The 27870-nt window shown below is 48.2% G+C and overlaps 1 protein-coding gene across 4 annotated transcripts in view; it reads left to right on the top strand.

The window, feature by feature from the left end:
- The window catches only part of ITGAL (integrin subunit alpha L), a 1445000-nt gene that overhangs the window by 707189 nt on the left and 709941 nt on the right, over positions 1-27870 (top strand). The gene's annotated exons all lie outside the window — the stretch shown is intronic.

The following is a 27870-nucleotide window of genomic DNA, read 5'->3' as shown; positions in this document are numbered from 1 at the left end:
TTTACAATCTCATTACAACACCGGCGCTAAACCATGGCGCTATTAGCACCATGGTTGGTGCCGGTGTTGTAACGGGTCCGCCATGGTTCCATGGGGCATTACCACCCCATTCCAAGGTTGGCGGGGCGGTAATTCCCCATTGAACCATGGCCCTTCCCCATTCCCATTTTCGCCCCATAGGGCTCTATGGGAATGGGGAAGGCGCGAAGTACGGTACCGCAAATTGCGGTACCATACTTAACACCAAGGTCCCTTTGCGGGTCCCTACTTTAACGGCTGGTGTAGACCAGCCGTTAAGGTCGGGTCCCGCAAAGGGACCTCGTAATCAGGCGCTAATGGGTTAACGGTGCTGCAGCCTTTTACGGCGCCGTTAACCCATTAGCGCCAGGGTCGTAATGAGGCCCAATGATATGGTTGTCCTTAAGGTAAAACCCTCTTTCCTACCTTAGATTGTATCAGATTACCATTTAGCACAGAAAATTGTGCTTCTGGCCTTCTATCCTCTGCCTCATCCTGGCAAAGAGGAGGAAAGATTTCATATACTCGATCCGAGGAGAGCTCTGAGCTTTCATGTTTCAAGAATGGCAAAGTTGCGACAATGCAACCAACTTTTCATTGGACATTGTCATGGGTACCAGGCAGGTAGTTGGGGCAAGCTGGGTGGAGGCTTGGCAGGCCTGGCATAGGCACACTACGGCACCTCGCCTGACTCTACGCGCAGGGCGGAGCTGCCCCAACCTTATCTTCATTAAGTTATATACAGGGCCGCTTAAATCGACCCGAATACTCAGGCTACCACTGGGATATTGTTCACAGCCTGTTCAGACTGCGACCCCCACGCACAGCCTATGCTTAACCACCCCCACAGATCTCTGGAAGCACAGGAGTTTCCACGCAGCTTCTAGGACAGGGAGACCTGCATATATAAGGCCCCAGAAGAAGATTGTGAATTAGAACAATCGAAACGTCAGTGATCCTCGTGGGAAATTTATTATATTATATACCACATCCAAGGACCACACTGAATTTTCTTCACTGTTTAATAGACGTCGGACCAGTCTCTCTTGGTCAGGAATCAGCCAGAGCTGACCACATCTTCTAACCATTGTCACATAGACAAACTTAATCGTTTCTTTCCACAATAATCCGGTTAGGGCATAACACTTATGCCTCATATCTAAAAGGACTTTGTACTTACCGGTCTGTTTGAATGTATTGAAAAGAAAAAATAGGAACTGAATACAATACTACACAGCATTGTAACTATGAGAATGTAACCTCTATGAAGTAATATTGTGTACACCTCTAGTTCGATTATAACAATTACAAAGAATCATTGCATATTGTTTGTACAGACCTGAGAAGAATTGCACTCTTTCTGCATTGTTCATCTTTTTCTTTGCACATATACACACAGCTGTTGACCTGTTTTTGACCTAGCTATGTCAAGTTAAAATCATGGTGTTTCGAAGGGATTGTGTCCTCCGACGTATTCCTCATCTTAGATATATCCTTCCAGCTCTGCCTGCTGGCCTCGGAAAATTTTTTTCTCTAGAGGGCGCTGCGCGTCGACGTCCCTCGAGTCGATGTCCCTCGACAGCCGCCGTATCGACGCTCGACGTCATCCTGCCTATAAAGGCCGCGCGCAGCGTCCGTTGCTCAGTTTTGTTTTTCCGCGCTTACTCGGTGCCTCGGAATACCGTTGCTCAGTTCTTAGTCAGATTAATCCTATTTACCTCAAGTTATTCGATCCGTACTCGATGGCTTCCTCGTCGGAACCGACAACTCCTCGATCCGGCTTCAAAAAATGTCGAGATTGTGGGAAAAAGATGTCGTTGTCCGATCCTCACAGAAATTGTCTGTGGTGCTTGGGAGCTGAACACCATTGTTCAGAATGCGAGGACTGTATGTCCATGACAGCTAAGGCCCTGAAGGAGCCTAAGGGGAAGCTGGAGAAAGGTAAGACTTTTAAAGCTTCTTCTTCGTCGACGAAGTCGAGACATTCGTCTCCTCGTCACCATTCGCGCTCCAGGTCTCGGAGTGGGTCTCATCACTCCTTGAGATCGAAGCACTCGAAGAGGAGATGTCGAAGATCCCCTTCTCCGTCTTCCTCTGTTTCGCCAAAAAGAATCCCTTGCCCCACGAAACATAGTTCCCGGGCTGAATGGGAGGAATTCCGAAAAAATATGATGAGCGTCTTCGAGAAAGCGGCCTCGACCCCCTCGAAGACTGCGGAGAGCGATGCTCTGGTCGAAAGACCCGAAGGTCAAAAACGCCGCGAGTCGCAGTACCCGGCGAAAGAAACCTCTCGAGCGCGTCTCGAACCCTCGAGCAGGACTATGACCTCCAAACCTTCCTCGAAGGTTCCGTCGACGCCGTCGACGAAGGTTCCGTCGACGTCGAGGTCGATGTCTTCGACGCCGTTGTCGAAGGAACCTTCGACACACGGGTCTGTCGACTCGACGCCGGCCTCGACACCGGCGTCGACGCCAAGAAAAGTCACGGTGACCACACATCCAGTGACTATCCCCAGGCCCTCGACGTCGATGGCGTCGATATTGTCGAGTAGAATTCCAATTCTGTCGAGGTCCTCGAGGCCTCCACCTCTGTTTTCGACGCCACGCTCGAAGCCTTCTACGTCGGCGTCGACGACATCGACGTTTTCGAGGCCAATAATGACAAGTTCGGCACCCTCTGCCTTGGAAATGGGATTTACTCCCTTTATGAGTTCAGAACAATTGAGAACTATATCCTCAATTTCAGAAGAGGGTGATTTGTCTGAACAAGACACATTTGAGTTACAGGGACCTGTAACCCCAGTTAGAGAGGAATTTTCCTCTGAAGAGCGCAGGTTAAAGGATCTTCATGATTCTTTACATGAGGCAAGTGGGTTAGACACTTCCCCTGAGGTGGATTTTGCTAAGCCAGACCCGGGGGAGCATGCTGAAACCCCCTACAGAGCCTTAATGGCCAGGATTACAGAGTTCATGGGGTGGTCTGCACCTTCACAATCTTTCCAACAAGATGACCTCACGGATATTCTCGACAAAGGCCCACAAGAGGATCCTGTGGTGCCCTTTCATAAAGCTCTTCAGAGAAAGATCATGACAAACTGGGAAACCCCAGATGTAATACCAGCAGTAAATAAAAAACTGTCTGCAAAGTACAGGGTATCTTCCACAGACCCAGAGTTTTTGTCTAAACATCCATCCCCAGAAAGTCTGGTGGTACAAGCAGCATCCTCTATCGATGTCAAGAGGGCTTATCCTACAGTCCCACAGGACAGGGACGATAAAAAATATGATGCTATGGCAAAGAAAGTCTTTTCAGCATGTAGCATGGCATTAAAGTCTGTTAATGCTACTTGCACCCTTGCTAGGTTCAGCCATACACTTTGGGAGTGTGCTTCTACAGCGGCTGACTGCATCCCGGAGGGAGAAGAAAGGGATGCGTTCCTGAATATTATACAGGACGGTAAAGACGCTATGTGCGAATCCCTCCAGACGGGCATTGATTCGGCTGACAGTATCAGCAGAGCAATGGCGGCAAGTACATCAACCAGGAGATTCGCTTGGTTGAGAAAGTCGGGTTTTGCCCCAGATGGGCAAGCCAGGCTCTTGAACATGCCATTCGATGGCTCTTCTTTGTTCGGGAAAAAGGCGGATGACAGTTTAGAGAAACTGCAAACTTCAAAAGCTGCAGCAAAATCCCTAGGAGCTGCAATCCGTCAGACTCCTTTTCGTCCCACAGGAACCTCTGCGAGGGGCAAGTCCTTTCGCTTCTACTCCGCATTCGGAAGAGGTAGAGGACGACCGGCTCAAAGGGGTCAAAGAAGAACTACCCGAGGTGGACGGGGTAGATATTCTAAAGCCGCAGCAACAGCAGGTGCCTCTTTACCATCGGCATCTGCATCAGCCGCCCCAAAACCACTCTGAGGACTCCCCTCACAGGACACCTGTAGGAGGCAGGTTGACTCAACATCTGACGGTATGGCAGGCTATCACGTCAGATGCTTGGGCATTGGAAACAGTCGCCCAAGGTTACTGCCTGCCTTTCCTACGTATACCTCAGAGTCATCCACCGGGGATCAGCTCTCAGAAAGCTCCAGATCCGCACCTCTTGCAGGAAATTTTGGACCTGCTAGAGAAAGGTGCCATAGAACCGGTACCTGTAGCGGAGAGGGACAAGGGCTGGTACTCCCCTTACTTTCTCATTCCGAAGAAAGACGGAGGATTGAGACCCATCTTGGACTTGCGAGAATTGAACAAATTCCTCAGAAAAGACAAATTCAAGATGGTCACTCTTTCTCAGATCCCCCAGGCCCTTCAGTTTCAGGACTGGTTGGTATCTCTGGACCTTCAGGACGCTTATTTCCATGTGCCTATCCATCTCAAACACAGGAAATACCTGAGGTTCGCAATTGGCAACTCTCACTATCAATTTCGAGTACTGCCATTTGGGCTGACCTCCGCCCGAGGGTCTTCACCAAGTTAATGTCGGTAGTGGCTGCAAGTCTAAGGAGGGAAGGGATTCACGTCTACCCCTACCTGGACGATTGGCTGATCAGGGCTGTTTCTCCGAAGCAAGCTCAGATGCAGCTAAATCACGTGTGCCATTTCCTTCACAGACTGGGCTTCTCCCTCAATTTAAAGAAGTCACAAATGATACCATCGCAGAGACTCCAGTTCATAGGAGCGATCCTGGATACTTCCCTGGGAAAAGCCTCGCCAGCAGAGGTGAGGGCTCAAGATATTCTACAGATGGTTACCAAGTTCCAACATGCCCAACGTCTCCCAGCCTTCGACTTTTTGAGGTTGCTAGGCCTCATGGCATCCTGCATTTTCCTTGTGCCAGAGGCTCGCCTGAGAATGAGATCCCTCCAGTGGGCACTGAGGACTCAGTGGTCACAATTCTCAGGGAGAATGACAGATCTTCTTCAGGTTCCCGGCAGGGTGGCTCGAGACCTTCAGTGGTAGGCCTGTCAGGAGAACATTCTGAAAGGAGAACAGTTTTGGCAACCCTGGCCGGAGATAACAGTAGTCACGGATGCCTCACTCACGGGGTGGGGAGCCCACGCCAACGACTTGACCATCAGCGGTCTCCATCGTAGTCCAGACTACACATCAACCTGTTAGAGCTGAGAGCCATCAGACTTGCGTTGAAGGCTTTCCTGCCAGCTGTACAAGGGAAGAACGTCCTGATAATGACGGACAACACGGTGGCCATGCATTACCTCAACAAAAGAGGAGGCGTAGGATCACTACCCCTGTGCAGAGAGGCGATGCAGCTCTGGTTTTGGGCAATCCAAGAAGGAATCTCTCTATCGGCAGTTCACCTAGCCGGAGAGAAGAACTTGACAGCGGACGCTCTGAGCAGGCAGAACACAGTCTCCCACGAGTGGGAGATAGCTCAGGAAGTCCTTCAAGAGATCTTCGCCCTTTGGGGAACCCCTCAGGTAGATCTGTTCGCCACCAGCCTAAACAGGAAATGCGACCTGTTCTGCTCAAGGGAATTTCCTCCGAGAGGAGCTCTGGGAGACGCGTTCATAGTGGACTGGGAGTTTCCGCTTCTGTACGCGTTCCCACCGGTCCCTGTCATTCCTCAAATGATCAGGAGGTTGAGAAGATTCCGGCGAACCATGATCCTAATTGCCCCGGATTGGGCCAGGAGAACGTGGTACCCGGACCTTCTAGACTTGTCCATCTGCCCTCCAATTCGACTTCCTCTCAGAGAGAACCTACTCTCACAGAAGGGAGGTCAGGTTCTCCATCCAGACATCAAAACCCTCAACCTTCACGCTTGGCTTCTGAACGGCTGAGGTACAAGGATTGGGACCTCCCTGATGATGTTATGGAGGTGTTGCTTTCGGCAAGGAGGCCAACAACAAAGTCTTTATACCGCTGCCGTTGGAACAGATTTTGCAGCTGGTGTAGAGAACAGAATATCGACCCATTTTCATGTGGTACACCAATGGTTTTGTCCTTCCTATTATATTTGGCAAATTCAGGCCTTCAAGTTGGCACCATTAAGGGCTATCTCGCAGCGCTATCCATCTTTAAGCGTACTGCGGAAGAACCATCCTATTTCAAATTACCCTTGGTAATACAGTTTCTAAAGGGGTTAACCAATGTTTATCCCCCAAGACCATTCCACGTTCCCCTATGGGATTTAAACTTAGTACTAACTTTCCTGATGGGTACACCTTTCGAACCTCTCCATTCTTGTTCGTTAAGATTCCTTACCCTTAAAACTGTTTTATTAATAGCACTTACATCTGCTAGAAGGGTGAGCGAATTACAAGCTCTTTCTTGTAAACCCCCTCATACAATCTTTCATAAAGACAAAGTTGTCCTGCAAGTGAAGCCTAATTTCCTCCCAAAGGTGGTTTCTGAATTCCATATCACTCAGAAGATTACCCTACCATCTTTCTATCCTCCTCCTCACCCGGGGAAAGAGGAAGAGAGGTTACACAGACTAGACCCTAGGAGGGTTTTAAGTTTTTACATTAGTAGACTAGCCAGGATAAGACAGGCAGACCAGCTGTTTGTAGGTTACGCAGGTCACAAGCTGGGGTTACCAATAACTAAGCAGACCATTTCCAGATGGATCATTCTAGCCATTCTGGAATGTTATAAACTGGCAGGGAAAGAGCCCCCTCAAAACCTTAGGGCTCATTCGACCAGAGGTATTGCAGCTTCATCGGCCCTCAAAAGAGGCGTGCCGGTTAAAGACATATGTGCGGCCGCTACATGGTCGTCTGTCCATACCTTTACACGTTTTTACAATCTGGATCCCTCCTCCAGTCAAGAGACTAGGTTTGGAAGGGCTGTACTGCATTCTATTCATCAATAGAAGACAGCGTGAAGTCAGTACTCCCTCCTCCGAATATAGAATACTGCTATGGGAGCCTATCTAAAATGAGGAATACGTCGGAGGACACAATCCCTTCGAAGAACAAGTTACTTCTTACCTTGTAACGTTCTTTCGATGGGATGTTCCTCCGACGTATTCCTCATCGACCCTCCCATCCATCCCCGCAGTTCTACTTCCCTTGTTGTTGCAGCTTACGCTCCTTCAGGGGGATTAGTCTAGTCCAGACAGTAATACTGTGGGCTACAAAACGGAACTGAGCAACGGACGCTGCGCGCGGCCTTTATAGGCAGGATGACGTCGAGCGTCGATACGGCGGCTGTCGAGGGACATCGACTCGAGGGACGTCGACGCGCAGCGCCCTCTAGAGAAAAAAATTTTCCGAGGCCAGCAGGCAGAGCTGGAAGGATATATCTAAGATGAGGAATACGTCGGAGGAACATCCCATCGAAAGAACGTTACAAGGTAAGAAGTAACTTGTTCTTCTCTGTGATGTTTTGTTGTATCTGAACATTTGATCCTTTCTTTTTTAAGAGAAAAAAACTTTTAAAGATTAGCCACCAAAATAATAAAGAGGCTACTATAAAACCAGTCATAGTTAATGGTTGTTTCTTCATCTCATGATTAGGATTTATCACTAATGCATGTGTCCCTTTGGAAGGTGTAAATCACAAACTGCTCAAAAGTAATTGCAGTATGGAATCAGAGAGGACAGGAACACCCAATGTACACATACCTTGATCTTCCAGCCCACTAGTTCCTGTCCGTCCTTAGGGCTGTCCCTCCAGTTACAAGTACAAAAGACCCATAGCAGATACTTCCTTTTAATTCCTTCCTAGTGTTTGTAGGAACGTCCTGGTTACCACTTCCTGTTGCCAAACAAGAAGTGCATGACAATTTATGAGCTTTCTAGTGTTTGGGTGTGGATGGCTATATAAGCCACACCCAAGATTCTTCCAGTGCTTTGTGTTGCTTACTGTGAGCTGCATCAGCAACACACTCGCCGTGCTCTGGATCAGCCAGCTTCTGCTTACCTGCTCTGGATCATCGTGCTTCTGCTTACCCGCTCCAGTTCATCTTACTTCTGCTCACCTGCTCCGGATCCTCCTGCTTTTGCTTACCTGCTCCGGATCATTCTGCTTCTGCTTACCTGCTCCGGAGGAACCTCCGTGCTTTCTCCACGCTGCAGCTATCTGCGGTCAAGAGGAGACTTCTACACCGGCACCTGTAAGAACAAAGAAGAACTGCGTTAGCACGCGCACTTCAGTAACACTGCGCATACTTACCGAATCATCCGGCAACGCTGGATCCAGGTCAGTTGTATGAGCACAAAAACCCATGCAAAAGAAAGGAGAGACATTATTCATTGCGCTCGCCCAAATAACGCAGAGACTTATTTCACTGCGTTCTATCTCATAACGCAGTGCATACTTACCAAAGCCTCCGTGCATGCTTACCAGCCCGCCAAGTCTCCAGTAGCGCTGAACCTGAATTTGAGGCGCTAATACCACATAATCCACTCCTGCAAGGGAAAGGGAGAGACATTAACAGGCACGCTCGAATTTAAGACGCTGCGCATTCCTACCAGCAGCTGACTTCTACACGCAGCGCTACTCACCGACAATATACCTTGGCAAACAAAGGCAATACAGACATTTCAGGACACTCAACATCCTCCGCGCAACGTTCATTTGTGGAAAGGACTTTCTAGCCAGTGAAGAAACTGGCGCTTCAGCCTCGCTTTGAAGGCATATAACAGCGTGTGGCATCTGAGTTCAGCCAACAGACATTGGCATCATTCATATGAGTGATTCGCGCCCCTGCGAATGCAGGATGGAGTGCACACCATACTAAAAATCAAGGTAAGCCCTTAGGGGACTTCACAGCACACAGTAAAGAGAAGGGAAGGGCCCAGGGGAATCAGGTGAATTCAGGTCTGAGTGTACATCTTGTATTTAACAGGTATCCCTCCGGGTAAAACAGGGGAAGTGAGAACTCGGGGTCAAGGGAGGCTCATCCATCGCTCCTGCAGTGACACAGGTGAGTGTGACAGAACACGAAGCCCTCCTCAATACCTCTGCCCGAGCGATGGAAACCTCCGAGGTAGACCAGCTTTCCCTATTGTTAGGTGAACTACGGGCCGAGGTGAATGCAGCCCGCTCTGAGATAAATGCCTTAAGCCGCGAACTGGTAGTCAACAGGGACAAAACAGATGACTTGGCAAGACAGCTCTTACAGACCCAAGCTGGTCTAGCACCCCTACCAGGTGGAGTTCCCCAGGGACAGCCTACGGTGGCACCAGTAGCCACACCCGTTCAGGTATTGCTTCCAGACAACATCCCTTTAGCACCTCCGGAACGCTTCTTTGGGGATCCCAAGAAATTTGGAGCGTTCATGAATCAATGCCGCCTACACTTCATATGCAAACCAGACACTTTTCTAAACGACCAAGCTAAAGTAACTTTCGTCCTCTCCTATTTAGGCGGGCACGCGGCAGACTGGTCTGTCCCGTTAGTGCTTAGGGACGACCCTTTACTGAGAAATTACCCAGGTTTTCAGCATGAACTGGAAAAACAATTTGCCCATCGGACTCGAGGTTAGGCCCTGGATGATGAGCTACTCTCTCTGCGACAGGGTGGCCAGGATCTTATTTCTTACGTCGCCGCATTCAATCGCCTAATAGTTGAATCAGGTTGGCCAGAGGAGAAACGAATAACGTTATTGTATCGAGGACTGAGAGGAGAATTAAAAGATGTCTTGGCGCAAGTAGTTAATCCTCCCGAAGATTGTAGTGAATACATCGATCTAACTATGCAACTAGAGCACCGGTTACAGGATCGCAAGGCCAACCGAACCAGATCAGAACATAGACCAGTGTATGTCCGACCAAAGGAAGCGTCCCATCGACAGGCCTCAGAAACACACTTGGAGCCCATGCAATTGGGTGTTCTCAGGGGACCACTCACCAAAGCAGAGAGAGAACGGAGGCGTGAGGAAAAACTTTGCTTATATTGCAGCCAATCTGGTCACTTCCTCCGGAACTGTACAGTTAAACCTCCCCGGAAGACAATGGGGCTACTAGATAACACAGGGGAAGACACCGAAGCGGAAAACTCCAATGCCCGGCAGATGTAGAGGTCGGTCTGTTGAGCCAGGAATGGAGCACTCAGATCTCACATTTCAGTATTCCTGTGGTTTTGGTAGATCCTTCAGAGCCCACCCGAATGCATGCCCTCAAGACTTTCATAGACAGTGGGGCTATTGGGAACTACCTGGACATAAACACCACAAAGACCTTGTGTTAGGGAGAATTCTCTGTAAAGGCCAATTTCCCAAACCTAGTGAGTCCCCCAGCAGCTTTGCTGGATTTTTGGGGTTTATTTTTTTCTCCTGCTAAGAGTGAGACTCTTTTTTCTCCCACTCTTAGGCATGATTTGAGCATGTCCTTTGACTTCGTGATGTGTTTTATGGGCTATGGGGTCTTTTACTCCATAGGGCTTCATGTGTTTGTGGTATGTGTGTTACACAGCACCCTCAGTGCAGTAACACAGGGGTGTCATAGTGACCCCCAAACATAGACTCCTGACTACTGTCTCCCAGGGCATGTAAAGTCCCCATTGACTTTCCTAGTCTTAAATTGTAAACAGAACCAGTACAAACTATCATATTGTGGAAGTACTGGTAGGGGTAATTCGATTGCCCCTGGGTCTGTTTTCCAAGGGGGCACTGTCCAGTCCCCCCTTGTCAAGTTTCTGGCTGGTGGCAGTGGTTACCATGCAAAATATTCCAACAGAATATTTCCCATGGGATTTTCCCATTCATTTTAAACGCACCACTTTTTTGGTACAATATTAAAGATACCACCGCGTTATTTATTTAATATCTATTCCCTGGTTGGGCGTTTGTGTTCGCCTCTGTAACTCCAACCCAAGTCGAGCCCTTTGTTCCACTTTTGGCAGGCTTCTGCACAGAAGCCTCCAAAAGTGGTGCCATTCTGTCTGGGTCTACAGGATGTGTGGGAGGGGGGAATAGGCACCCTGGACTGAGTTGCCTCGGCAACTCAAGTCACACTCTTGTGTGATTGGCCCACTGGTGAGCCGCCCGGCTCACCACTTAGCATGTTTGAGTGAAAGCTAGGACTGGTGAATGGGGGTTTTCTGCATAAAACCAGGGCTTTGGGGACTGGAACTTCAGAAGTCGCCACAGGACCTAAAGGATCCGAAGAGGGAGAAGCTGGGCTGACTTGCAGTGACGACACCACCGGTGGAGCCCTGCTGAACCGACTCACCACTTCCCAACGACAGAGAAGATCTTCTTCCAGGAGAGTCTTCTTCCTTTGAGCAGGTGGGGTTAACCAGTTCGCCCTTTTTTCGCCTTCCTGGATCGTCTCGTGGTCGAATCGCCCGCACCAAGCACCCCGGCGGCCGGATAGCCATGCTTCACCACTACCGTGAATAAAAGGGTAGTACCTTTTAACCAGGAAACTCTGCGGCTGGTTTCTTCCCTGGCAGTGCAACGACCTCCAGCTTTCCTCCACGTCGAGATCTTCTCTCCCCCTGGACGAAGCACCTACTTGCACCCGCTGCCAGGAACAACTGCCCCTGCTGGAGATTTCTCACCATTTCAGGTACTGTGTCCCGCCTGGTCTCTCTTGCAACAGACCGTCCAAGGTGTTCCGTAAATCCTTGACTCTCTATCCTGGGGTGACCTCGGACCTGTTAACTAACTTTTCTGAACTGATCTAACTCCTTTTTGAACTATCTGCAAAGACTTTTAAAGTGTACTTCAACTGTGTGATCTTGGGCACATTCCGCCTTGCTCTCTTGTTATGCTCACCTGGCTCCCACAGGGGCGTCGGTCGGACCCGGACTGCTGCGGCCTCCACCCACGTGATGCGTAGTGCAGCGATGACTGACTGGATCTGCCCTCCTAATCTTGTCTGCTTGGCCCGTAGAAATATTCTCTTACAAGTGGAGGGATGGATTTAGCCACTTGTGGATTCAAGTGATAACACCCCCACTGTCCTCCCACTAATCACCTCTGAAGCGCCCTCTCAGCAATCTCACCTTATATTCTTGAGGGATGAGCCCTCCATCCTGCGAAGCACGCAGGGGCGCGTTGAGGACCAGTTACTTCACTGGCTTGAAGATATTGTAAGAGTTGTAAACGAATCCTGACTCCAAAAGATCCTGGCGAAGAGCCGTAAGTATATAGTTTGTAAGAGTTCAAAATGTCTGGAATTCACTCCTGTCCAATTCCTCTTTTATCTTGCAGCTTTGACCCAATAAGAAGATTGACAGCTGAAAGCGCTCCGGTAAAAGTCTGTGTTACCCAACACTGTCCGGTAAATAATGCCGAGGGTTAAACTTGCTGCTTTCTCCTTATCTTACAGGTGCGGCATAAGAAGATGTGGCGTGCTGATGAATTATACCTCCGGCGGTAAAATCAGGTAAGCATATGGCGGCTAAAGAGATTGTCTCTGTCTGTTCTCTCTGCTCACCTTGTTGTTTCTTGTCCCCCTTAGGTTCCGGGATTCGGCGATGTAAAGATGGAGACAGCGCCGGATCGAAGAGATGCTGCGTGGAACAGTGAGTTTGGCGCATCGCTGCTGCTGGCGATGCAACGCGTTTAAAACAAAGTCTTTCCTCTGGTTTGAAGATGCAATGAATCCGGAATCAGGTAAGAAATCAGGTAATACTCTTGTTCTAACCTTTGTTTCTTTCCTTCTTTCTAGGTGCTCCAGGTTCGAGGCGGGCGTGGCAGAAGGCTGGATGCTGCTGCTGGCACGGTGAGCCTTACGCTGCTGGATGCAGAATAATGCAAAGCGTGTGCTGCTCTTCGGGCCTGGTTTAAATAGCCTCCAAAGTAGTCCCAGGTAGGTATTCCTCCCCGACCACACCCGAGTGACAAAATAGTCCCTAAGGTAAAGTAGTCCCTTCCAGGCCTCACATGGGCTTGGATCTTCTTGCAGCATGGTCTGCATCAGGTAAGTGTGCACCTATGAGCCTGGTGCCTATGGCGCCAGGACTGATGTCCCATATGAGCCTGGTGCCATAGGCGCCAGGACTGAACCCAGACAGTTTTCTCAAGGCGACATGATGCCTGCTCCCGGGGCTGATGGACGTGGTCTGGATGCCCGGGGGTATGCATCATAATATCTCTCCAAGAGTGGGCCTGGCCTATGAACTTTTTGCTCTACAGTAGACCCTGCCTTTCTTGACTTGCTGTGGTTCTTCAAAAGTGTTGGTATTGTGTGTTTTCCTATTTCTGCCTTTTCTCTCCCTTTTTAAATAATTATTGGAGTGCCATCTTGGTTAAGCGCTCACCTCTGTGTTGATAATAAGTGGTGTTCTTTTCCTAAGACTTGTCGAATAATTAATCAGGGAGGTGTATATATTTCTAGTGACTGTGTTTGAACTTGCTTGACATATTAGTGCCAGTGTATTTTTACAAGTGTGTTTTTAAATAAATAATTATATACTTTTATACCATAGCTCTGGTCAGTGTTTGCTTGTGCTACTGTATTTTTGTACCTGATGTGTATACTCTATATACTGCCTAACTCTTCTTGAGAGAAGTCTGACTGCTAAGCCACAGCTACCAGGTAAATCTGGGTGGTACAGACTGCTACCAACTGGGTTTACTGCTAACACCTGTAGTCCTAAACTTTTGCAGTGGTCCCTAAGGGAACTGCACAGGTTTCTGCCTAACACTGGTGTACAGCGGTGGGATTTGTATTGAGTATACATTTTAGTGTGCTTATAGATACCTTAGTGCAACTAACCACAAAGCTTAGCACTAAAAAGTTTATTTTCTAACCTGTCAACTATGGAAAGTTATAGTCAAGAGTCCCTTGCTACAAAAACTGCTGATTGTTTAAGAGTTCTCTGTAAGCATAAGAATCTCCTGACTAAAGGCAAGAAAATGGAGCTAAAAGAAAAATTGTTAGCAAACCAAAGTCTGGGGGATGGTTCAGAGGAACCCACTCTCCCAGAGAATGTAGATAACAGTGATGATATTGATATTGATCAAAGTATTGAAAATCTTGAGGCAGAGTCAGAAGAGGAGGGTGAGGCTGTTGTGACTGTTCCCCCGGGCCCCTGTCTGCTCTACCAGCTGTACCTACTGGACCTTTACCAGGTCCCAGCTTTAGTCCTCAATTCCTTGAACTAGAAAAATATGAAGCTTGAATTAGAAATCAAGAAACTAACTGCCCAATCTGAACTAAGACACAGAGAACTGCAGCTACAACATGAGCAATCTGAACTAAGGCGCACAGAGAGAGAGCTTCACCATGAACTAGAAATGAAAAAACTGTCTGTGGAAAGTGATTCTCTCTCCGGATCCTCTAGGAGTTCCAGTCCCAAAAGATCCCAGATGCCTAAAGAGATTGTGGGTATGTATGAGCCTAAATTGGATGTGTTGGATTGGTTGGCTATGTGTGAGCATAATCATGGGCTCCAGGACATCTCAGGGAATTAGTTACTTCCCTGGTTGTTCTCTAGGCTCCCCCCTGTTGCATCTGATGTGATGTGGTAATGGAGTTGGGGGAGGTGGATAAGAAGGATTATGAATGTGTGAAGCTAGCTTTGATAGCTAGATTTGGGAAGACCCCTTCCCAGTACCTTCAGAGGTTTAGGACCCTCAAAAAGCATGATGGTACCCCTTGGGCTACCTGGGTGAGTGAAAGTTTGAAGAACTTAGAGGGATGGATTAAGGGTTACAAGGTGAACACTTATGAGGGAATGAAGAATCTTGTGATGTTGGAGTCAATGTATGATGCCTGCTCTCCTGAGCTCAGACAGCACTTGGCTGACTCAAAGGAATTAGATTCCAGAAGGCTAGCTAAGACTGCTGACTTGTGGGTTGCCAACAGGGCTACTCACAAGGACTCTGGGGCAACTAAGAAAAAGGATGAGGGGAAACAGCCTAAAAAGGACTCCAAAGAGAATTCTAATAATTCCAATCCCAAAGAGGGCCCCAAACAAAACAATAAGAGTAAGCCACAAGGGAAACCACACCAGGCTAGTGTACCTTCTGGTGCCAAACCAGAAGGAGGTCAGAGCAAGCCACCATTCCAAAAAGCATTTGGTAAATGCTATGTGTGTAGCTCGCCTGACCATGTGAAAGGGGATCCCAGATGTAAGGGTAAACCTTCAGGGGTCCACATTGTCTCCTTAGCCTTCGCTCCAGAGGAGGAAGTACAGATGGCCAGTGGAAACTTTCTACTACTGGCTGATGATCCCATTGGAGTCTCATCCAGTGTTTCTTTAGTGTCTCTGGGGTTGTGGGAACAACAGAATTTAGATGTGTATAATTCTATCCCAGATAATACTAAAGAGTATTATAAGGGCAGTGTCCAGGTGAATGGTCAGGAGACTCCTGCCATTAGGGACACTGGGGCCAGCATAACTGTGGTGGATGAATCATTTTTCAAGGCAGAGGATGTTGCTAAGGCACCCAGACGCCTCATCAAGTTAGCTGGAGGGCCTGTGCAGATGCTCCCCCAATTACCAGTTCTCATCCAGTGCAATGATATGACTGTGCAGATACCTGTCAGCATACAATGTGAGGTGCCAGGAAGGGTTCTGTTGGGAAATGACCTGAAAACTCTTGGAGTAGTGTCACACACCCCAGACCTCTTAGTAAAAGGTTACAGGAGCTAACCAGACCTACAAGAGAGAAAACCATGAGAGGTTCTTCTCTGGAGATGATGAAGAAAGATATCACTCCTTCTCCACTGGAGCAACTTACTGCAGTCTCTGAATCAAAAGAAGCAAAGGGGCAACCAAAGACTTCTAGGAAACAGCCAGCAGCAAGCACTACAGTGCTTCCAACAAGGACTTCCCCTAGGTTGTCCAAAGTTACACCTGTAACTCCACCTCCAGCTGAGGCTGAGAGGGAGGTACAACCCTGTATGGTTGAACTAGACTCGGAAGAAGAGCTAGTGGAAGGCCAAGAACTTATTGGAGATCTGGATCCTGTTGACCATCCTGAGCTGCAGTCTTTACTGGCAGAAGGTGGACCCAACAGGGCAGACTTCAGTAAGGGACAAAGAGAATGTCCAACTCTGGAAGGTCTTCGCCATCAGGCAGCTTCTCAGGATGATGGGCAAGAGCCTGGGAAGTATAGGTTGAACTGGGAAGATGGCCTCTTCTACAGTCAACCGAATGAGTCTGCACCTGGAGACTACAAGCGGCTTGTAGTACCCCAAGAAAACAGACAACAGTTCTTGCAACTAGCCCATGAGATGCCTTTGGCTGGTCACTTGAGTTTCAAGAAGACCAAGGAAAGGCTCTCACTCTACTTTTATTGGCCAAAGATGGGGGCTGAGGTAGATAAGTTTTGCAAGAGCTGCCACACCTGCCAAACTTCTGGTAAGGTTGGTTCCAAGAATGTGGCACCTTTAGTGCCTCTCCTAGTAGTGGGAGTCCCATTTGAGAGGGTAGGGATTGACATTGTTCGTCCCCTTGATCCCTCAACCTCCTCAGGCAACAGGTGTATTCTTGTTGTAGTAGACTATGCTACTAGATACCCTGAGGCAATTCCTATGAGGACTGTTACAGCTCAGGCTGTGGCTCGGGCCCTCCTTGGTATTTTTACCAGGGTTGGGTTTCCTAAGGAAGTAATCTCTGACAGGGGGTAAAATTTTATGTCCTACTACATGAAAGCCATGTGGAAAACCTGTGGAGTTACTTACAAGTTCTCAACCGCATACCACCCTCAGACAAACGGGTTGGTAGAAAGGTCCAACAGAACCATGAAGAGCATGATAAGTGCTTTGGAAGATCCCCTTAAAAGAAAGTGGGACCTTCTACTGCCATGCCTTCTCTTTGTTTATAGTGAAGTCCCTCAGGAGGGAGCAGGTTATTCTCCCTTTGAACTTCTTTATGGCCATCCAGTCAGAGGTCCATTGGCCCTGATTAAGGAGGGGTTGGAGAGTGCTCCTTCTCCCAAGCCAGGCAGAGTGACTGACTATGTGATAGGTCTCCGGAGGAGAATGTCACACTTGATGGCAGAAGCTAGTGATAACCTGAAAGCTGGACAAGCTTTGGTCAAGCATTGGCATGATCAAAAGGCTAACATGGTTGAGTTCACTCAAGACCAGCAAGTTCTAGTTATGATCCCAACAAGGCAGAGGGCCTTGCAAGATAAATGGATGGGACCCTTCAAGGTTGTGGGTAAACTTGGAGAGGTGAACTATCTGGTGGACTTGGGCAATCCCAAGGAGGCTGCCAGAGTCTTCCACACCAACAGACTAAAGGTGTATGTCTCCAGGCCTGAAGTAGGAGACTTGCTTCTAGCTGCAACAGAAGAGGAAGAAGAGAGTGAAGCTCTCCCTGATCTCCTCAGAGGCTTACCCTTGGATTAAAAGATTGAAGGAGTAAACCTCTCTTCAAATCTGACACCTGAGCAACAAGAGGAGTGCAAATCTATGTTAAATCAGTTTGCCTCCCTGTTCTCACTTTCACCAGGCTTGACCCCTTGGGGCCAGCATGATATAGTCACTGGTGACTGTCTGCCAGTCAAAAAGCAGAGGATACAGAATGTCAGAAAATGTGAGATCCCACATCAAAGGGGAGGTCAGCAAGATGCTTGACCTCGGGGTTATAGAGCCCTCTACTAGTCCATGGTCTAGCCCCGTTGTGTTAGTACCAAAGGCAGGATCCAAAGAATTGAGATTCTGTGTGGATTATAGAGCTCTTAATGCAGTCACCAAGATTGATGCCCACCCTTTGCCTAGAACAGATGAGTTGGTGGATAGACTTGGTGCAGCCAAGTTCCTCAGCACATTTGATCTTATGTCAGGCTATTGGCAAATAGCCCTGACAGCCCATGCCAAGGAGAAAACTGCATTTTCTACCCCATTTGGCTTATACCAATTTAAGGTTATGCCTTTTGGATTGAAAAATGCACCTGCAACATTCCAAAGGATGGTAAATCATGTTCTAGCTGGGATGGAGGACTTCTGCATGGCATACTTGGATGACATTGCAGTGTTCAGCCACTCCTGGGAAGAGCATGTTAACCACCTAGGACATGTTTTGCAGGCTCTTGGGAAGGCCAACCTGACCATAAAGGCAAGCAAATGCCAGATTGGACAGAGTTAGGTGGTCTACCTTGGGCATGAGGTAGGAGGTGGAAAAATAAGGCCTTTGCTCAGTAAGATTGAAGCTGTGCATAATTGGACAACACCTACTACTCAAACCCAGGTGAGAGCCTTCCTAGGCCTCACTGGGCATTACAGGAATTTCATTGAGAACTATGGGACCATAGCTTCTCCACTGAATGTAATCTCTCCAAAATTCCCTAAGAAGGTCAGATGGAATGAGGAGTGCAATCAGGCCTTTGAAAACCTGAACAAAGCTCTTTGCCAAGCAACAGTACTGAGAGCTCCTGACTACCACCAAACTTTCATTGTACATACAGATGCTTCTAATGTAGGTATAGGTGCAGTCCTTAGCCAACTGGATGGGAAAGGTAGGGAGCACCCCATTTGCTTCATCAGCAGGAAGCTGAAGGATCCTGAGACAAGGTGGGCAACAATTGAAAGAGACTGTTTTGCTATTGTGGGGGCACTGAAGAAGTTTAGGCCATACTTGTATGGTTCTACTTTTGCCATTCAGACTGACCACCAACCCTTGAGATGGTTGATGCAAATGAAGGGGGAAAACCCAAAACTATTGAGATGGTCAATCTGCCTTCAAGGGTTTGATTTCACCATTGAGCACAGGTCAGGGTGTCACCACCAAAATGCTGATGGTCTCTCTAGGATGTATGTCATCGACTAGAGGCATGAGATTCATCCAGGAGTGGATTAACTCCTCCTGTCCCTTAGTCTGGGTGGGGGGCGAGTGTTAGGGAGAATTCTCTGTAAAGGCTAATTTCCCAAACCTAGTGAGTCCCCCAGCAGCTTTGCTGGATTTTTTTTTCTCCTGCAAAGAGTGAGACTCTTTTTCTCCCACTCTTAGGCATGATTTGAGAATGTCCTTTGACTTTGGGATGTGTTTTATGGGCTATGGGGTCTTTTACTCCATAGGGCTTCATGTGTTTTTGGTACGTGTGTTACACAGCACCCTCAGTGCAGTAACACAGGGGTGTCATAGTGACCCCCAAACATAGACTCCATACCCTGGGACTGACTACTGTCTCCCATGGCATGTAAAGTCCCCATTGACTTTACTAGTCTTAAATTGTGAACAGAACTAGTACAAACCATCATATTGTGGAAGTACTGGTAGGGGTAATTCGATTACCCCTGGGTCTGTTTTCCAAAGGGGCACTGTCCAGTCCCCCTTGTCGAGTTTCTGGCTGGTGGCAGTGGTTACCACGCAAAATATTCCACCGGAATATTTCCTATGGGATTTTCCCATTCATTTTAAACGCACCACTTTTTTGGTGCAATGTTAAAGATACCGGCGGGTTATTTATTTAATATTTATTCCCCGGTTGGGTCTTTTTGCCAGGACTCGGTTTTAAAATGGTGTTTGTGTTTGCCTCTGTAACTCCAACCCAAGTCGAGCCCTTTGTTCCACTTTTGGCGGGCGTCTGCACAGAAGCCTCCAAAAGTGGTGCCACTCTGTCTGGGTCTACAGGATGTGTGGGAGGGGGGAATAGGCACCCTAGACTGAGTTGCCTCGGCAACTCAAGTCGCACTCTTGTGTGATTGACCCAGTGGTGAGCCGCCCGGCTCACCACTTAGCATGTTTGAGTGACAGCTAGGACTGGTGAATGGGGGTTTTCTGCATAAAACCAGGGCTTTGGGGACTGGAAGTTCAGAAGTCGCCACAGGACCTAAAGGATCCGAAGAGGGAGAAGCTGAGCCGACCTGCAACGACGACACCACCGGTGGAGCCCTGCTGAACTGACTCACCACTTCCCAACGACAGAGAAGATCTTCTTCCAGGAGAGTCTTCTTCCTTTGAGCTGGTGGCGTTAACCAGTTCGCCCTTTTTTCACCTTCCTGGATCGTCTCATAGTCGAATCACCTGTGCCAAGCACCCCGGCGGCCGGATAGCCACACTTCACCACTACTGCAAATAAAAGGGTAGTACCTTTTAACCGGGAAACTCTGCGGCTGGTTTCTTCCCTGACAGTGCAATGACCTCCAGCTTTGCTCCACGTCGAGATCTTCTCTTCCCCTGGACGAAGCTCTGAATTGCACCCGCTGCCAGGAACAACTGCCCCCGCTGGAGCTTTCTCACCATTTCAGGTACTGTGTCCCGCTTGGTCTCCCTTGCAACAGACCGTCCCGTAAATCCTTAACTGTCTATCCTGGGGTGACCTCGGACCTGTTAACTAACTTTTCTGAACTGATCTAACTCCTTTTGAACTATCTGCAAAGACTTTTAAAGTGTACTTCAACTGTGTGATCTTGGGCACATTCCGCCTTGCTCTCTCCAAGAGTGGGCCTGGCCTATGAACTTTTTGCTCTACAGTAGACCCTGCCTTTCTTGACTTGCTGTGGTTCTTTAAAAGTGTTGGTATTGTGTGTTTTCCTATTTCTGCCTTTTCTCTCCCTTTTTAAATAATTCTTGGAGTGCCATCTTGGTTAAGCGCTCACCTCTGTGTTGATAATAAGTGGTTTTCTTTTCCTAAGACTTGTCGAATAATTAATCAGGGAGGTGTATATATTTCTAGTGACTGTGTTTGAACTTGCTTGACATATTAGTGCCAGTGTATTTTTACAAGTGTGTTTTTAAATAAATAATTATATACTTTTATACCAAAGCTCTGGTCAGTGTTTGCTTGTGCTACTGTATTTATGTACCTGATGTGTATACTCTATATACTGCCTAACTCTTCTTGAGAGAAGTCTGACTGCTCAGCCACAGCTACCAGGTAAATCTGGGTGGTACAGACTGCTACCAATTGGGTTTACTGCTAACACCTGTAGTCTTAAACTTTTTGCAGTGGTCCCTAAGGGAACTGCACAGGTTTCTGCCTAACACCTTGGGATTAGCATTCCACCGTAAGGACACTGTTGAAAGCGTGACAGCTGTGGATGGCACACATCTCCTTTCGGGACCAATAACACAGTGTACTTCCACCCTCACCTTAATCTGCCAAGATGGCCAAAGGGAAAGTATTACATTCGACCTTATCGCCGCACCCCAATTCCAGATGATTCTTGGAATACCGTGGCTAGAGACACACAACCCAAAGATAGATTGGCGAGCTCAAACCTTACTCGTTTCCATGGAATACGCCTCTTGCTACGACAACAAAGGTACCCATGGAAGCCCATTGTTAGCTTCACAGGAAAAGATTGCCAGTTTAGGCTTGGTGGGCACCTTACCAGTGGAATACCAGGATTTCCAAGATGTGTTCGCGAAGGAGAAAGCTAATACGCTACCACTACATCGAGTTTACGACTGTCAGATCGATCTGCAACCAGGGGCACAAGTACCGTGCAGCCGCATTTATGCATTAACCGAGGAAGAAAACGCTCATCTACGGACCTACTTGGACCAATACCTGGCCAATGGCTTCATTAGACCATCTAAGTCACCAGCCGCCTCCCCACTCTTCTTCGTACCAAAGAAAGAGGGAGACTTAAGAACGTGTATTGATTACCGGGCCCTAAATCAAGTCACCATAAAAAATAAGTACCCATTACCTCTGATACCAGTACTCATAGATCAGGTGAGACAAGCAAAGATTTTCACAAAGCTAGACTTACGCGGCACATATCACCTGGTACGCATGAAGTAAGGGGACGAGTGGAAGACTGCGTTCCGTACCCACTATGGCTTGAATGAATACCAGGTCATGCCCTTTGGGCTTTTCAATGCCCTGGCTGCGTTCCAGAATTTTATGAATGATGTGTTACGGGAACTCCTCGATGTCTGCGCAGTCATTTGCATCAATGACATTCTGTTCTACTCCACCACTCCCCAAGAACACGTAACCCGCGTGCAAGCTGTACTCCGCAAACTATGTGAAAACCAACTGTACGCAAAGCTAGAAAAATGCTCCTTCCTTGTCACCGAGGTGGAGTTTCTGACACCGCAGGGGATCAAGATGGACAATAGAAAAGTGCAGGCAATCCTCACTTGGTTCTCACCCACGTCTGTAAAGGGAATACAGAGTTTCCTAGGGGTTGCAAACTTTTATCGACGCTTCATACCAGTATTCTCACATATTGTACATATTACGTCCTTGCTGCGCAAACACTGAAAGTTTGAATGGACACCAGCAGCGGAAGAAGCCTTCCGAGCCCTCAAGGAAAAATTCACCTCAGCACCAATACTGCAACACCTACAGACCGATTTACCATACATCGTGGAAACGGACGCTACAAGCATTGCCATAGGGGTAGTATTGTCTCAACAAAATCCCGAAACCGGATGCCTACATCCCATTGCCTTTTGGTCAAGGAAATTCTCCCCAGCAGAATTAAACTATGCGATTTCTGAAAAAGAACTCCTAGCAATCAAAAGCGCACTGTGTGAATGGCGACATTACTTACTAGGAGCAAAACACACCATCACAATAATAACAGATCATCAGAACTTGCAATACTTACGCTCAGCAAAAGCTCAGTCTTCTAGGCAGCTCCGTTGGGCCCTATCCTTAATGGAATATGACTTTGTGATCACCTACCGACCCAGAGTTAAGAACGGGAAGGCGGATGCGTTATCCCACATTGGCACAGGAGAGGAAGTCTACAATGCACCTAACCCGGTGGTGATCATACCCAGCCATAGCATTTTCGGCTTCTGCACCGGTCCATCTCTGTTACACACACTGCAGGAAGCAATAAAAGAAAATATGTCTGAAGAAGATCTGCTGGCTTGGGACACGAAGGGAGATCAGTTCACCATTCAAGACAAACTACCATACTACCAAAAAGGCCTCTATGTTCCAACTGAGGATCTGCGACAAGCAATTATACCAGACTACCACGACTCGCTGTTAGAAACCCATCCGGGTATAGCCAAAACCAAATCTTATTGGTGGCTAACTTGGCGAGAGGATATTGCCACCTACATAGGCACCTGTGAGGTGTGCGCACTATACAAAACATCCAGGCAAAAACCAGCCGGCCTCCTTCAGTCAATCACCATTCCACCAGCGCCCTGGCACACAGTATCAATGGACTTTGTCACTGACTTACCTCCTAGCTCAGGTTATAATACCATCCTCGTAGTAGTGGACCTCTTCTCCAAAATGGCCCATTTCATAGCTCTAAAGGGTATTCCCTCAGCTCAGGCTCTGGCGCAAGTTTTTCTAGACCGAATCGCCAAGTTACACAGATTCCCTACCGTAATCGTTTCTGACACAGGCAGCCAATTTGTATCTCGCTTTTGGAAAAAATGTTGTGCCCTGGCAAGAGTAGAAGTCTGTCTGTCTTCTAGTCACCATCCTCAAACAGACGGCCAAACCGAGCACACAAACCAGACCATGGAACAGTATTTGTGCTGTCTATTACACCAAACAAGCCAAAGCTGGACAGAAATACTATGGATGGCAGAGTATGCCTACAACAACTCCACACATTCATCAACCCAAGCAACACCCTTCTTTACTATATATGGTCGAAACCCCAGAACGTCGGTCTACAATCCGCCAGAAAACATTGAGATGCCCGCAGTAAAGAATCTGCATGCCAGCATCATGAAAGCAGTCAGAGAGGCCAGCAAGAACCTACAGCAAGCCAAAGAAACTCAGAAAAGAAACGCTGATCGCCATTGACGATAAAGCGCCAGATTATCAAGTGGGAGACTAGGTCTGGCTGGCAACTAGACACATTGCTTTAAAGGGTCCCAAACAATTTCAGCCTAGATACATCGGCCTGTATTCAATTGAAACAGTAATTAATCCAGCAGCCATGAGACTGGCGTTACCTCAACATATGCGTATACATCCCGTATTTCAACCAGCACACCCAGGAACCCGAACTTCCACACCTCCGGCACCCATATAAGTGGGTGAAGAAGCACCAGAATATGAGGTAAAGAACATATTAGATTCCAAGCTAGTACGAAAGACCCTGTATTACTTGATTGACTGGAAGGGGTACGGACCCTAAGAAAGATCATGGGAACCCAGCACACACATGCATGCCCCCCGATTGATGCGAAAATTCCATCGGGACCATCCTGAGAAACCAAAGTCCACACACACACCATTGGGAGGGGTCTTGAGGGGGAAGACTGTCATGGGTACCAGGCAGGTAGTTGGGGCAAGATGGGTGGAGGCTTGGCAGGCCTGGCATAGGCACACAAAAGACCCATAGCAGATACCTCCTTTTAATTCCTTCCTAGTGTTTGTAGGAACTTCCTGGTTACCACTTCCTGTTGCCAAACAGGAAGTGCATGACAATTCATGAGCTCTCTAGTGTTTGGGTGTGGCTGGCTATATAAGCCACACCCACGATTCTTCCAGTGCTTTGTGTTGCTTACTGTAAGCTGCATCAGCAACACACTCGCCCTGCTCTGGATCAGCCAGCTTCTGCTTACCTGCTCCGGATCATCCTGCTTCTGCTTACCCGCTCCAGATCATCTTACTTCTGCTTACCTGCTCCGGATCCTCCTGCTTTTGCTTACCTGCTCCGGATCATTCTGATTCTGCTTACCTGCTCCGGAGGAACCTCTGTGCTTTCTCCACGCCGCAGCTATCTGCGGTCAAGAGGAGACTTCTACACCGGCACCTGTAAGAACAAAGAAGAACTGCGTTAGCACGCGCACTTCAGTAACACTGCGCATACTCACCGAATCTTCCGGCAATGCTGGATCCAGGTCAGTTGTACGAGTGCAAAAACCCATGCAAAAGAAAGGAGAGACATTATTCATTGCGCTCACCCAAATAACGCAGAGACTTATTTCACTGCGCTCTATCTCATAACGCAGTGCATACTTACCAAAGCCTCTGTGCATTCTTACCAGCCCGCCAAGTCTCCAGTAGCACTGAACCCAAACTCGAGGCGCTAATACCACATAATCCACTCCTTCAAGGGAAAGGGAGAGACATTACCAGGCGCGCTCGAATTTAAGACGCTGCGCATTACTACCAGCAGCTGACTTCTACATGCAGCGTTACTCACCCACAAAATACCTTGACAAAGACAATACAGACAATTCTGGACACTCAACATCTTCCGCGCAACGTTCACTTGTGGAAAGAACTCTCTAGCCAGTGAAGAAACTGGCGCCTTGAACACTCAGTCTCACTGTGAAGGCATATAACAGCGTGTGGCAGCAGAACTCAGCCAACAGACATTGGCATCATTCATATGAGTGAATCACGCCCCTGCAAATGCAGGATGAAGTGAACACCCTACTAGAAATCAAGGTAAGCCCTTAGGGGACTTCACAGCACACAGTAAAGAAAAGGGAAGGGTGCAAGGGAATCAGGTGAATTCAGGTCTGAGTGTACATCTTGTATTTAACAGGTATCCCTCTGGGTGAAACAGGGGAAGTGAGAACTCGGGGTCAAGGGAGGCTCATCCATCGCTCCTGCAGAGACACAGGTGAGTGTGACAGATATACAGGACACAAACTAGGTCTGTCAGTCACCAAGCAGACCTTATCCAGATGGATAATACTGGCTATTTCGGAGTGGTACAGGCTAGCTGGGAAAGATACCCCAGAAGGCTTAAGGGCTCATTCCACTAGGGACATGGCAACTTCCTCTGCCCTTCAGAGGGGACTTCCGATAAAGGATATCTGTGAGGCAGCTACCTGGTCCACCAGCCACACGTTTACAAAAAATGACTGTTTAGTCACCTCTAATAATGAGGGAAGATTTAGGAAGGGAGTTCTATGCTCCAGTCTTGACAAACATTAACTCTCAAATTCTTACCCCCTCCTCCAAAAGAACCTAATACTGCTTCGGGAGTGTAACATAAGATGAGGAATCCCTGGGAGGACACAATCCCTTAGAAGGCCAAGGTACTTACCCCTGGTAACGTTCTTTCGACTGGATGTTCCTCCCACGTATTTCTCATTGTTCTCCCAACCTACCCCACTGTAGAATTTCCGAGCTTTAGACCGTATGTTCTTTTAAGGTCTGATAAATGAAAGGCACTTATCAAGGGCGGTAATTCTGCATATGGGTCGGGAGAAAATAGAACTGAAGCCAACGGGCACTGTGCGTGGTATATGTACTCGACGATGACTTCAACCGAGATGGAAGCCGGCGAGGGACATCGAGTTGACCATCTCGACGCACAGCGCCCATTTTTTCTGAAGCAGCTGAAGTTGGAAACAAAGATATCATAAGATGAGTAATACCTGGGAGAAACATCTAGTCGACAGAACAATACCAGGGGTAAGTAACTTGTATGTCTAAGTGTATGGGTTCCCTTTTTGAGCCCTTACATAGGGTAGACTTGCAACATCTCACTTGGAAGGTCGCATTCTTGGTGTACATCATGTGGGTTAGGAGGGTGATTGAAAAACAGGCATTCAAAGGGATTGTGTCCTCCGACGTATTCCTTATCTTTGATAATACTTTTCCAGCTTGCTGGCCTCGGAAACTTTTTCTGTAGAGGGCGATGCGTGTCGACGTTCACCGAGTCGATGTCCCTCGACGGCCACCGTATCGGCACCGACGTCATCATGCCCATAAATAGCCACGCGCTGCGTCCGTTACTCAATTCCGTTTTTCCACGCTTCGTGGGGCCTCAGAACGTCGTTGCTCAGTTCAGTCAGGATAACTCTATATCTACTCGAATAATACCTTCTCGTTCTCGATGGCATCTTCATCAGAACCTACGATGCCGCGATCCGGCTTCAAGAAATGTCGAAACTGTGGTAAAAAAATGTCGATAACGGATCCACACAGGATCTGCTTGTGGTGCTTGGGATCCGAGCACCATTGTTCAGAGTATGAGGGCTCCATGTCCATGACGGCGAAAGCCTTGAAGGAGCGCAAGGGGAAGATCGAGAGAGATAAGTCAGTCAAAACCTCCTCGAAGGTTTCTTCGGCTGAGTCGAGGCTTTCGTCTCCTCGCCGTCGAAAACATTCCCATTCTAGATCTCGAAATAGCTCCCACCATTCATCGAGATCAAGACACTAAAAAAAGAGATGTCGAAGATCCCCTTCCTCGTCGACTTCTGTGTCCCCAGAAAGGGTCTCCTGTCCCACTAAACACAGCTCTCAAGCTGATTGGGAGGAATTCAGAAAGAAAATGTTAAGAATCTTCGAGAACGTGGCCTCGACCCCCTCAAAGACAGCTGAGGGTGATACCCCAGGTGAAAAACCCAAAAAATCAAAACGCTGCGAGTCGCAGCACCCGGTGAAACATTCCACCCGAGAGCGCCACGAGCCATCGGGTAAGAAGGCACCGTCTTCGACGCACGGATCTGCACCATCGACGCAGTAGTCGAAGGGTTCCTCGACGCATCGGTCGATCGACTCAACGCCATTGTCGACGCCGGCATCGACGCCGATGAAAGAGAAGACCAAGGCCACTCCACAGCCAACGGTGGTTCCAAGGGCCTCCGGCACGACGCAGAGACCGTCGTCGATGTCCTCGAGTAGGATCCCGATCCTCTCGAGTTCTTCGAGACCCCTTCCAGTTTTTTCGACGCCGTTCTCGGCGCCTTCGAAGCCTGTCACATCGGCGTTGACGACATTGACGTTTTCCCGCCCAATAATGACGAGTTTGGCTCCTTCTGCCTTAGAGATGGGTTTTACACCATTTCAGAGGTCAGAGCACCCTGGACTATCTTCAATTTATGAAGAGGGGGAAGATTCTGACCAGGAAACATTTGGGTTACAGAGGGCCACACTGCCTATTTCAGAGGATTTCACCTCTGAGGAAAGAAGGCTGAAGGACCTACAGGAGTCACTACATGAGGCAAGTGGGCTGGACACTTCCCAACAGGATGTCCTAACAGACATATTAGACAAAGGTCCACAGGAGGACCCTGTGGTCCCCTTCCATGCAGCCTTACAAAGGAAAATTACATCTAATTGGGAAACTCCTGAAGTTATCCCTGCGGTCAATAAAAGATTGTCAGCCAAGTATAGGGTAGCGGCTGCTGACCC

This window comes from Ambystoma mexicanum, chromosome 3p, assembly GCF_040938575.1.
Source record: "Ambystoma mexicanum isolate Mex_15411 chromosome 3p, UKY_AmexF1_1, whole genome shotgun sequence".
Taxonomy (NCBI): Eukaryota; Metazoa; Chordata; class Amphibia; order Caudata; family Ambystomatidae; genus Ambystoma; species Ambystoma mexicanum.
Note: the sequence above shows the minus strand (reverse complement) of the source record. Positions and strands in the feature narration are given on the sequence as shown.